Source organism: Cervus canadensis, chromosome 11 (genome assembly GCF_019320065.1).
Source record: "Cervus canadensis isolate Bull #8, Minnesota chromosome 11, ASM1932006v1, whole genome shotgun sequence".
NCBI classification, from domain to species: Eukaryota; Metazoa; Chordata; class Mammalia; order Artiodactyla; family Cervidae; genus Cervus; species Cervus canadensis.
The window spans coordinates 71,429,371-71,442,990 of NC_057396.1; the positions used below are offsets into that span (position 1 = coordinate 71,429,371).

Sequence of the window (13,620 nt, forward strand, 5' to 3'; positions counted from 1 at the left end):
CCTCCAGGGTAACCCTCAACAAGGAGGGTCCAGAGTTAGCAAACAAATCCTCTAGCTTTCAGTCCCCCGAAAGTGGGACAATCCTCAATTCCCAGGCGTGTTCCAGTCTCAGACTCCAGCAGAATGGACCGAAGTTGTCCATGGGGAAAACTTGCTTATCCCTGTAGGCTTTGCTTGCTTTTTTTCTTTTTTCTCTTTTGCTTGTTTTCCTCTTATCTCACTTCCCCACTTGCTCACCCTGCTCTGGGATCACCTCCTAAATAAACTACTTGTATCCAGATCTCTCAGGGTCAACTTTTGGGGGATCTCAAACTGAGACAATGAACCAAAACTGTTAAGTGCTTTTTCACTTCACCCACTGTCTTAAATATTTAATTCCTAGTTATCTATGACCATGCTGTGAGTGATGTGGGACCTTAGTTCCCCGACCAGGAATGAAACCCATCCCCTGCAATGGAAGCATGGAGTCTTAACCACTGGATCGCCAGGGAAATCCCCTTATTTACTTACTTCACATCCTCTGAAGTAGATGTCACTAGCCCAGTTTCACAAAGGAAGAGTAAAGAAGTCAGTGCACAGAGAGGATTCGAAGTCAGGTTGATCTAGCTCCAAAACCCAGTCCTTGACCACTACCCTCTGCAGCCTCCCTAATTCTTTGATCCTCTCGGGGCCTTATTTTTTCATCTGTAAAATGAGGAATGAGCCTTGGAGTTTGAAGGGAGGCAATGTACCCAGTGCCTCCTGCACCTAGGCCTTGTCAGTGAGATGTAAGCAGAAATTATTAGGAAGGACTTCCCTTGTGGTCCAGTGGTTAAGACTGTGAGCTTCCATTGCAAGGGGGTGTGGATTAGATACCCAGTGGGGGAACTAAGATCTCCCATGCCTTATGGCTTGGCCAAAAAAAAATAACAACAAAAATTATTAGGAGAGAAAGTGGTTTAAAGGGACTGATGAGGCCCACTCTTTTTGCCCTCCCTCTTCCCTTTTCCCAGAGAAGGCAATGGCGCCCCACTCCAGTACTCCTGCCTGGAAAATCCCATGGAGGGAGGAGCCTGGTAGACTGCAGTCCATGGGGTTGCGAAGAGTCGGACGCGACTGAGCGACTTCACTCTCACTTTTCCCTTTCATGCATTGGAGAAGGAAATGGCAACCCACTCGTGTTCTTGCCTGGAGAATCCCAGGGATGGCAGAGCCTGGTGGGCTGCCGTCTGTGGGGTCGCACAGAGTCGGACACGACTGGAGCGAATTAGCAGCAGCAGCTTCCCTTTTCCTGGGATGTATGCGTGAAAGCTGGAGCTCCAGGTGCCACATTGGGTCAGGAGACAACAATGAAATTTTCTGAAAGTGTTAATTAAATAGGGTACTCGGGAGGGAGCTGAGATCCTGCTTTCAAGGAGCTGATCATTTAGGGAGAGTGGCGGGATTTGGATATAAAGAACCACAATAGGTAAAAAGAGATCAGTACCAGGAGAGAGGTGCAGAAACACCACCTGGGGGAATCAGGGTGGTGTCACAGAAGTTATTTCTAAATGACGGTGAGGATTTTACATAGTGCTGATAGAGGAGTAAGGGAATGGGATCCAGTCTAAGTTAAAAGTTTGAACAAAGGTATGGAGGTAGCATAGATGTGCCAGTGTGGCTGGTTGAAGAGGGGTTTGTGAAGGAGACACTAGGGCAGATGAGGTGTGTGGGGCTTAAATGCTGAGCTAAGGAGCTCGGTTTAACCTGCAGCAGGAGGGAGAGAGCCCAGAGCAGTATATTAAGATTATTCCAGCCACAGAGTGAAAGGCAAGAGACAGAAGAGGCAGGGAGATCTGAAAGAATCTACCCCAAGTGTCCAGTCTGAACCATGCAGGGTTAGTAAGAAAGGAAAAGGGAAGAAACAGATGGAAGAGAGACTGAGAAGAACTGCAGAGACAGAGGGCACACACGCACCCAGGCTCACAATTTAATTAGCTTCTTGGTTTGCCGGTGGATTACAGGGGAATTAGCAGAGCTCAGAGTCGAGGGACCTTGCTGGGAGTTGAGGGGAAGCTAATGAGAAAGACAACAACAAGCCCCAGGGAGAAACGAAAGGGGAAGGATCATTAGCCAAGCAGAGAAGCTGGCAGGAGAAACAGATGTCAGGGCGCTGAGTCCCTGCCTCCCTGGGAGATTTCAGCCTTCCGGGGCAGCAGACGTTCAGAGCTCCCGGGCGGGCGGGCTGCTAGCCCCACTGCCTCTGGCTCCAACCCCTCTGAGCACTTAGTAAACAGCCGGGCAAGGGGGAGTTGGGAGTGGCTGTGAGGAGCAAGTTCTTAACTCTCTGTTGGCCCTTTTCCCAGAAGCAGATCCCTAGGTTCCTCCTGCAGATGGGGAGGTCGAGGCCTGCTCCTGACTAGATGTGGCAAATTCCATTTTCCAAAGATGCTGTGACGGCATCTCCCATCCCACCCTGTTCTTACACTGGGACCACGCCACTACCCTCTAAGAGGAGGAGTTGGGTTCACCCGTAAAAGGTGATGCTGCTTCTGTCTGGTGCTCTCCCTCTTGAAATTCATGCTTGGAATCCAGCCGTCATGATGTGAGAAAGCCCAGGCTGCATGGAAAGGCTGTGTGTGGATGTTGTGGCCAACAGCCCGAGGCAGGCCCAGTTACCTAATTTGCAGGGTCCAGCGCAAAATGGAAAGACGGGCTTTTTGTTCAAAAATTAAGAATTTAGGTGGTGATAACAGCCTTACACCAAGCCTAGAGGCTACGTGTGGGACTCTGTAGCTGTATAAAGCATCCCGTGAAGCTGGCCCTGGCCCCAGCTGAGGTTCCAGCATCCACTCTTTGCAGTACGAGGGCGGAAGCCTTCAAGATGACTCGGGGCCCAGTCACTGTCTGACGGCAGCTGCGGAAGAACTCCGAATGGGAACCACCTGGCTGACCCAGCGCACTTTCAGATCCACTAGGGACAGAGCTGACCGTTCTAAACCAGAAACTCTCGAGTTACTGCACAGCCTTAGATAGCTGGAACGCTGGGGGAACTAGAACGTGTCACAATCGGACTGAAGAGGCAGGACAGTGACTGCGTTTCTCTGCGAACCCAGGCGCCTTATCTGAGCTGTTGTTTCCCGTCCTTCTCGGCCCACGCTGGCAGGGGGGCTGGAGGCACAGGTGACCCACACCCCACCGAGCGCCCTCTCACTATGGAAGATGGTGGAGCGTTCTGAGTTGAGTTCTCGGTTTCTTGAGGTTAAAACCACTCCAACTTTTACAAGTTATTTCCTCTCCCTGGGTCTTGGTTTCTGTGGAGGTACACTGAAATGATTTCCTAATTTAGGGCATGTGAGTCTCTGGAGGGAAAACACGGAGGACCTGGTAACTAGAAGGTGAGGGCAAGTAAAGAAACGGGAGGAGTCAAAAGCGTTGACTCCACCTCTTTCGCTGGCATCTGGGAGGACAGGAAGGGGAGAGAGTTCAGCCTGCATCAGATGATGACTGGTTCCACTTTGGGCACTTAGATCACACTACCTTTCAGGGCTGGAAAATTGGGGGGGGGGTACTTACATAGTGTCATTAATTAGGTAGAGAATATAACTATGCAGGAATTGACTAGATGAACACCAAAATATTTAGTTATTTATGGTGGATTTAGGGATATTTTACTCTGTAAAATGTTTTCTATTTCCCAAATTTTCTACAATGAATATCTAGTCCTTTCACTTGAAAAGTAATTTAAAATATCAATAAAAATTTTAATTTCTTTCAAATGTATCCAAATACATATTGGAATTGGAATATTATAAAAGAGGGAGTTTAGAGAACACACATGATTTAATAAACTGTATGGCAATGACTAGGCAGCCATCTAGAAAGCTTTAAGTTGGATCCATACATCATATATGCATATATGTGAGCATGCTCAGTCATGTCCAACTCTTTGAGACCCCACGGACTGTAGCCCCCCAGGCTCCTCTGTCCATGGGATTTCCCAGGCAAGAATACTGGATTGCCATTTCCCTCTCCAGGAGATATTCCAATACATCATACCTGATACCAAAACAAATTCCAAATGGATCACATATTTAAATGTAAGAATGAAACAAAAAATGTACCAAAAAAAAATCAAGTCATATTAAAAAAAATTTCAGAGAGAAGTTTGAAGTATGACATAAAATCCAGAATTCATTAAAAAAAATATAAGCTTTTTACTATAGCTTAAAAGGAAAACATATTAACATAGCAAACTGCCAGAAGCAAAGTCAAGACAAACTACAAACTGGAAAATATATTTGTAATTCATAGCACAGAGAGCAAATTTCTTTAATATATAAGAGCTCTAAGAAAAGACAACTCAGTAGGAAAGTGGGTAAAGGGTATAGCAGTTAATAAAAAAGAAAATACAAGTAACTCAGAATAAGATGCCATCCTTTTTTTACCTTTCAGGTTATCTAAGATCAATAGGTTTATAACATATTCTGTTGGTGAGGAGGTGGAGAAACATTCATACCCTTTTAGTGGGATGGTCAACCGGTACCACTGGATAATTGGACATTATCTACCAAATTTTAAAATATGCATGACCTTCAACTCTTTGATTCTATTTCCTGAAAAGCTGTTATTCTGATATATACCCACATCTGAAATGACATGTTATTCAGAGCAGCATTGTTTGCAATAACAATAGAGGACCCATCCAATAATTTCTGAGACATAGAATACTAATAACTCTGTTTATAGAGGAATGAGGAGTCATTTTGCATACTGATATGAAATAATCTCTAAGATTTACTATTAAGTGGAAAAAACAAGGTGTACATTTGTTTTGAGGCGATTGGTATGTAGCTGAAATAAAGTCCGGTCAAGCTGTGGTCATTTGAAGTCTTTCAAAGATGCTTTATGCATCCCCTCCACAAATCATGGATTATAGCAGCTTCATTCTACATGTACCTTTTCTTTTCTCCCTCACATTCACTCCCCAGTCTAAAACATTATTATTCAACTCTTGGCTGTCTTTTTATTTTTGGCTTTCTACATGAGAGTCTTTCATCTCCTTTATGTCTTAGCTTGAGTATCACCAAATGAGATGATATTTCCTAACAACTTGTCTATAACCCAGTCCTAATCCCATCACCCCTAAAAAAAAAAAAAACAAAAACAGCAAACCACTTGCTATTTTCTGTTTATTCGTGGCATTTGTCATTTCTAACGTATCTTTCATCTATACACTCTAAAATATGACTTGCACATTAAATATTTGTTGAATGAATGCTGGTTAAGTCTTTTGCTCTAAAATCCTCATGTGTATTGTTTGAACATTTTATTTTGTTGCTGTCGTGTAAAATCTGAACTCTAGTACAGACTAGACTACTCATCAGGCTTTTTTTCCATAAGTCTGCTCCAGCTGTACTTGGCCCTCAAAGTCATACCTTGTTATAAATGGAGAGAAGACAGTTTCATGGAAGGAAATAATTTTACCTCTTTTGCTTTCCCAAAAGATGACCTCTTTTCTCCTCTGACTCAAATTTCCTAAAAATTTATTTTTTTTAATCCAGAATTCCATTTTTCCACTGACGCTTTCCTGAAAGAGTTCCCCTGAGTTTCCACTTAAACAAGAAGAGTTTAGGACCAATCCATTGCAATATATTGGAAAATGTTAAATGTTATGCATTTTGTATTCAAGACTTACTTGAGAATTGCTTTAAGTTCAGGTCACCATGCTGGAAGTGTTATAGCTATACTGTGAATTATTATAATAACTTTTTGTAATTCTAATGTATAAAGTAATAGTTTATTTTTAAAATTTTTTTATTTTTGAAATTTAAAGAAAAAATTTATTGAAGATCTGAAAAACAATTAACTTTTCCAGAAAACTGTAGCTATAGAATGCATTGTGTCTATCATGTTAAAACGTGCATTGGACACAAATACAAAAACCATGAAACAAGCCACCGTTCTTCAACAATCTGAGCAAAGATAAAATGCCTAAGGAACAACATGGATGGATGACTCGCAAAGGATGGGCTCTTTACTTTAAGCACCATAAAAAAAAAGGGGGAGCACAAATGGATGAGTGTTCAGTTATATACACTGAATTGAACCTTTGGCACTAGGAATCAGAGCATTCTGTCATATAGCATTAACACATATTATAAAAGTGCGCAGTGTCAAAGGAATAGAAACCACCAACGTTCAAAAGCAGCTTTGTCAACGAAGCAATAAAACACTCTACAGTATGTCTCTCTGTTGTCCATCACTGAATACACTGGTAGCAACTTTGAAATGAAAAAAAAGAAAGAAAAGGAGCTGTAACTCCTTTTATTTTCTCTGTTTAAAATCAAACAGAAAACAAACATCAATATTGTTATACACGAACATTTCCAAAGTACATTGTTTGTACAAGAGAAGGACTAAGAAACAAAAATGTGTTTACAGAGATCAAACATGGGTGGCTGCTCGCGCCTCACACGGCTTTCCGATGGTACTCAGGGGGAGCCACTCCATAATCACTGGCATAAACAAAGTTGCAGAGTTCTTTGCCAGGTATTCTAGGAAATCATGAAGATAATTCAGTAATAAAGCAAGGCTCTTCTCATCCAGAGGTGTATAGGCCAACATTGCTCCAATTCGTACAGTCTCAGGAGATGTGGCGCCCCGTACACCTGGGACATGGGTGCCTCAGGGTGGTCCGCAAGGATCTCAGCGTACTGTAGCCTCTTAAATTTGTAGAGCAGTTGAGTGCCCAACATCACATTGAAGTACTCCTTTATCCCGGCCACAACCTCATTGACTGCATACTCCTTATTATCTGTGTTTCCTCGTGATTTCTTGTAATTTGCATAATCCTCTAGGATGGAATCCACTTTCTTCTTGGCGGGAAGATAGAAGAGCTGTTTTTGCCGGGTAATTAAGTCCCCGTCATCAACAAGCCATGGCTTCAGTTCTTCAGGAATCTTGACTTCAACTCTGCTCATAAATGTTTCCTCATTTTCAACAGTAGGATCTATTCGAGCCCTCTTCTTGCGAGGAGGCTGAGGTGTTTCACTGATGCTGCCACCATCTCCATTTCCAGGTGTCTTTTGTTTGTTCTTTTTTGTTTTCACTTCAATATTTTTTTGCTGTAGCCCAGCAGTCTTCTTTCCAGGGGCAGCCCCTCGCATCTTCCCCTCTGCATGGTGCTCCTGATTGGCTTTTTGAAGTTCTCTCCGTTTTCGTAAATTGGTATCCACATACTTGAGTACTCTGCTTTCCGGAACCCATTCATCCCAATTTTTATTCCAACCACTGTAACGGATGAAGTATTTGACCTGTTTATCCTTTATGGCAACTTCTACACACTTTGCTTCATACAGAAGAGGCCCATGGAAGCACAGCACTCTCTCACCCTCCCGGGATTTAGGCTTCGGGTCCTGTCGGCGCCATTCACAAAAGATTCACCGCTGCCGCCGCCTCCTTCTCCCGCCACCCCTGACTACCGACCCCTACTCTCTACCCCGCCCAGCTCCGCACCACCAACTCTACATCCTGGGCCCGGTTTAAAGTAATAGTTTATTAGGCGAGAGAGATCCTTACGACCATTTCTGAGTATACACTGGGTCTATATCTTTGAGTAATGAATCGAACAGGTTTATGAATTATGAAATAAATATTGTTTTAAGGAAATAAAGTGTACAGTATGCTACCATTTCTATTTTTTTTTAAAGTATGCATTTGCTTTTTTTGTGCATAGAATACCTCTGAGAGAATCTTCTAGAAACCATTAATAGCAGTTGCCTCCAGGCAAGAGTAATGGTTGTAGGAGAAAGACATGCTTTTAACTGTTTCACCCTTTTGTACCTAAAATTTAAAAAGGTAGGGAGAACCACTATCTTTTTAAGCAGCTGCTGGGCTCCTGCTGGCTCCTATTCAACCTGAGGTCAGCTGAAAGCCCTCAGCCTTTTGCATATGCACCGTCAAGGCAAACTGCCTTCATCCTGTGCTAGCGCAGCTGATTTTTTAAAAATACATATAAACGCAGGTCTTTCCACTTCTTTCAAATTCACCCTGTTAGTTTCAGCCCATTGTTTCAAGATATTTTAGGGTCTTGATTCTGACATCCAAATATTAGCTTTTCCTCCCAATAGTGGTGCCATCTGCATTTCCAGTGTGACAGACACAATTAACCACTGAGCTGACCAGATGCAGAATCTAGAAGCATGAAATTTAAGGCTTCTCGGATTTACATCAGTTGAATAACCAACTTGAGGGGAGTAGCACACTGGTTAAATGGGCTAGAAGTCCACCAGAATGGGCAATCTAGGAGCAGTCACTGTTTTCCTGGTTGTCTCCTCAACTGAAAGACATTTGATGTCTAACTGGAAACAGGGTCCAGTCTGTCCAAGGAAATGTTACTAGCGGCTTTCCAAATAAACAGTAACAAACTGGATTCCTGTTGGTATTACCTTGTTTTTGGTGAAGGTATCAATTCTTTTCATTTCTTGTTGTTCAGTCACTAAGTTGTGTCCGACTCTTTGCGACCCCATGGACTATAGCAAGTCAGGCTTCTTTGTCCTCCACTATATCCCAGAGTTTGCTCAAATTCATGTCCATTGAGTCAGTGATGCTGTCCAACCACCTCATCCTCTGCCACCCTCTTCTCCTTTTGCCTTCAGTCTTTCCCAGCATCAGGGTCTTTTCCAATGAGTCATCTCTTCACATCAGGAGGCCAAGGTATTGGAGCTTCAACGTCAGCATCAATCCTTCCAATGAATATTCAGGGTTGATTTCCTTTAGGATTGACTAGTTTGATCTCCTTGCTGTCCAAGGGACTCTCGAGAGCCTTCTACAGAACCACAACCCACAATTTAATTCTCTGGTGCTCAGTTTTCTTTATGGTCCAACTCTCACATCTATACATGACTACTGGAAAAACCATAGCTTTGACTATAACCACCTTTGTCAGCAAAGTGATGCCTCTGCTTTTTAATATATGTCTAAGTTTGTCATAGGTTTTCTTCCAAGGAGCGTCTTTTAATTTCATGACTGCAGTCACTGTCTGCAGTGATTCTGGAGCCCAAGGAAATAAAGTCTGTCACTGTTTCCATTTTTTCCCCATTTATTTGTCATAAGTGATGGGACTGGATGCCATGATCTGTTTTTTTGAATGGTGAGTTTTCAGCCAGCTTTTTCACTCTCCTTTTTCATCTTCAACAAGAGGCTCTTTAGTTGCTCTTCATTTTCTTTTTCTAGGTGTTCTCAAACCCAGTTTAATTATATAAATCCAGTTCATTATATTCTAGAATAAGTTTAGGGATTCACCTGAAGTGTGTCACCTACAGTTTCCAGAATCTACCCTCTTCTCTTTTGTAATACTAGGACATTCACAGCCTTTGGGCACTGGGGGCCCTTTCCTTTCTGCACGGCTTTCTCATGTACATTGGCAAGGGCTCCAGGATCTTCTCTGCAAAAGTGTAAAACCTTGGAATTTGCAACTCATTTTTTTTTGGCTGCACCACACAGCATGTGGGATCTTAGTTCCATGAACAGGGAACTGAACCTGTGCCCCCTGTGTTGGGAGTGCGAAGTCCAAGCCACTGGACCACCAGGAAAGTCTTGCAACTTTGTTTTAAATGGGTGCCTAGGTTTCAGTCAGTTCAGGTCAGTCACTCAGTCGTGTCAGACTCTTTTCGACCCCATGAATCGCAGCACACCAGGCCTCCCTGTCCATCACAAACTCCTGGAGTTTACTCAAATCCATGCCCATCGAGTTGGTGATGCCATCCAGCCACCTCATCTTCTGTCGTCCCCTTCTCCTCCTGCCCCCAATCCCTCCAAGCATCAGGGTCTTTTCCAATGAGTCAACTCTTCGCATGAGGTGGCCAAAGTACTGGAGTTTCAGCTTCAGCATCAGTCCTTCCAATGAACACTCAGGACTTATCTCCTTCAGAATGGACTGGTTGGATCTCCTTGCAGTCCAAGGGACTCTCAAGTCTTCTCCAACACCACAGTTCAAAAGCATCAATTTTTCAGCGCTCAGCTTTCTTCACAGTCCAACATCCATACATGACCACTGGAAAACCATAGCCTTGACCAGACGGACCTTTGTTGGCAAAGTAATGTCTCTCTCTCTTTTTTTTTTTTTCTGTGATGTCTCTGCTTTTTAATATGCTATCTAGGTTGGTCATAACTTTCCTTCCAAGGAGTAAGTGTCTTTTAATTTCATGGATGCAGTCACATCCGCAGTGATTTTGGAGCCCCCCAAAATAAAGTCTGACACTGTTTCCACTGTCTCCCCATCTACTTCCCATGAGGTGATGGGACCAGATACCATGATCTTAGTTTTCTGAATGTTAAGCTTTAAGCCAACTTTTTCATTCTCCTCTTTCACTTTCATCAAGAGGGATTTTAATTCCTCTTCACTTTCTGCCATAAGGGTGGTGTCATCTGCATATCTGAGGTTATTGCTATTTCTCCCAGCAATCTTGATTCCAGCCTGTGCTTCTTCCAGCCCAGCATGTCTCATGATGTACTCTGCATATAAGTTAAATAAGCAGGGTGACAATATACAGCCTTGACGTACTTACTGTCTTTTCTCTGGAGTTTGTTTCCTCTACCCCACATTTTCTTGCCTCACTCCAGTTTAGAAATGCTCTTCTTCGATGAAGAGTGAAGAAAATCGGGGTTGAGTATTCTGCTTTCCAACAACTGCTAACCTGACATCTTCATCCCCATCCTCTCTTTATTCCTCTTTCTCTGAATGTAACCAAGAATGTCTTTTACTGTCTCCACTCTTTCAAGTCTCAGCTTGTCAAGGACTTCAACCTTCCTCCTCTTACACCTGCCTTTGGGTTTGTGAGCCTGTCAGGGAGCTCTCTGCACAGCTCTGCTGGTTTCTTTGGGTTTTCTCCTTTTCCTGTCCGAGGATTTTCTGCAGATGAAAGTGTTAGTCATTCAGTTGTGTCCGACTCTTTTCGACTCCATGGACTGCAGCCCGCCAGGCTCCTCTGTCCATGGGATTCTCCAGGCAAGAATACTGGCGTGGGTGGCCATGCCCTTCTCCAGGGGATCTTCCCCACCCCAGGGGATCTTCCCCACCCCAGGGCCTGAACCTGGATCTCCTGCATTGCCGGCATTCCTTATCACCTGCACCATCAGGGAAGATGGGCTGTCCTCATTTTCTATTGCAGAGCCTCCTCTCTCTCTGGTGCCACATTCCATTTAAATCTCTGAACGTGAGATCCTAAGTTTTCTCTCCTTTTTTGGTATTATTTTTTATTCATCGTCTCACCCACTCATTCCACGGCCGACACGCGCCTCCTCCTTCCTTCACCTGTGCCGCGGATCCTGTGCCACTGGCAGCGTCCGGCGGCTCAGCAGGTAGCTGTGCAGGCCTGCGGCTGGGCAGGCGGAAGGGGGCTCCGGAGGGCTCACCTGTCAGTCTCACCTAGAGGCTCCTCCAGGCTGGCATTCTGCTGCGTGGAAAGCACGCAGGATTCGGAGTCAAGCGTACCCAGATCTGAATTCTAGCTCTGTCCCTTCCTAGCAAACTCTTTGTCTCTGAGTTTCCATTTTTCTCACTTGAATAATGGGGATATTATGGAGTTGATGGGTGACTGAGGTAACTACACACACACACCACACCCCCCCAACCCCCACTAGGCTCCTGGTTTTCACAGCTGCCGTTCCTGGCGGACTGTGCCGCTTCCATCCCCTCTCTGGCCGAGCAGCAGCAGCGTGTGTCTGTGCCTGGTGAGCCCTCCTGTGATGATGAACACCCCCGTAACCCTTAGACCCTGGAGTCTGCAGATACGGAGGGCCGACTGTTCATGGATTCAGTGAGGCTGACTCAGATGTGGCCATCCCCGAGATGGGATGTAGAGCACTCCATCCCCGAGACATACCGAATGGAAGGGTTTACAGATGGAACTTCCCTAAGAGATCTTTACTCTGATATTACAAGCTCTACGACCACGTGAGTGAAGCTGCCATCTATCACCTGGTTGCCGAGTGGAGTGAGCCTGTCTGAGGGAAACCAGGCAGAGGCGGGCCCCAGGGATACGGCCCGTGGGAGTCCTGAGGCCTTTGTTTGCCTCCAACAGATTAACCACTGGCCATTTTTGTTGTTTGAGCCAATAAATTTCTTTCCTTTTTGGCTGCACTGGAGCTATGTGGGATCTTAGTTCCCTGACCAAAGACTGAAACTGCACTCCTTGCATTGGACTCGAGGCATCTTCACCACTGGACTGCTGGGGAAGTGTCTAAAGCCCAACTCTTCACTAAGCCAGTTTGTTGGGCTTGTGAGTATGCAACCATTATATACAATGATATATATATATATATATATATATCTACATATATATATATATCTACATGGTTATAAAATCACAAGTTCTCTCTCATCATTTCATTTTACCTCCTTGTTTAAATCAGTTCCCCTATTTTTATGTAGAAAAACAGAACTCCGTATATGTGCATGGCATGTTAGAAATTCTCCAGGCTTGCAGGCCCAGATCTGGATCCTGGCTTTGTCATTTATCAGCCTTGGGCAAACCAGTTAAACCTGAACTTCACTTTTCTATCAATAAAATGGGATTTTTTTTTGTTTATATGGCTGCTTTATGGGTTGAAGCTAATGGATATATGGGCATATCATGTTGTAGGCCACCAATAAACGCTCTATTATTAGGTGGTAGGTAGGGCTTCCCTGATGGCTTCCCTCAGTGGTAAAGAACCTACCTGCCAATGCAGGAGACACAGGTTCAATCCCTGGGTCGGGAAGATCCCCTGGAGAAGGAAACGGCAACCCACTCCAGTATTCTTGCTTGGAGAATCCCATGGACAGAGGGGCCTGGTAGGCTACAGCCCGGGTTCACAAAAGTCGAACCCAACTTAGTGACTAAACCACCAGCACCACCTTACACCATCTCAACAGCTTTTACTCCGTACGGCTGTCTATAGGGGCACCTCTTTCCAGGCGACACTCTTAACCACCATGGTTTCCAAGTTGATCATGGCCTTGTCCAAGGAGAGTGCAGAAACTTTTGGGAAAAGATGAAAGATGAGGAGGTGGACAGGAATTTGAAAGCTCAAATAGTGGAGGAGAGATGAACTTAGCCTTTTTAAAAAACATTTGCAACTGCAGAACTCTACACCCACTTTCTATTTATAAATATCCTCATCTCCCGGCTTGGCTCCTCCTGCACAAGACTCCAGCGGAAGAGAGCAGACACGAAGAGCAGCTGCGAGCCAGGTACAAAGGCGCAGAGCAGAGGAGGCTGTAGGAGGAGAGGTGCCCGCCTGACGTGGGTCAGGTGCGGGAATTCAAGGATTCTGGGGCAGTGCGTCTTAGGAAAGTTACGTCACAAAGTCTTTGGTCCCTTGCCGAAAGCCTGCACAGGCAGAGGCACCTTTTCTCCATAACCGGATCACGCCACCGAGCTCCAGCTTTGCCGCCTACTGTCCCGCGCTGGTGGGGGGAAGACAAGCTAGAAGGCCGCCGCGGAGGTGACGCAGCGAGGACAAAGGGAAGGTGACAAACTCGAGGCACTTCTGAGAATCCAGCCCCGACTTCTGAGAAGAGGGAGGGTGGACGGGGCTCGGCGTCACCTCCAGGCTTTCAGCTTGGGAAACAGGGTGATCAGGAAGCGCGGAGTAAAGTCTGAGAACGCGAGCACC

General features: G+C 44.9%; 1 pseudogene; it reads right to left on the reverse strand.

Moving 5' to 3' along the window:
* Positions 1-6,271: 6,271 nt before the first annotated feature.
* Positions 6,272-8,541, reverse strand: LOC122450274 (annotated as a pseudogene).
* Between the last annotated feature and the right edge of the window lie 5,079 nt (positions 8,542-13,620).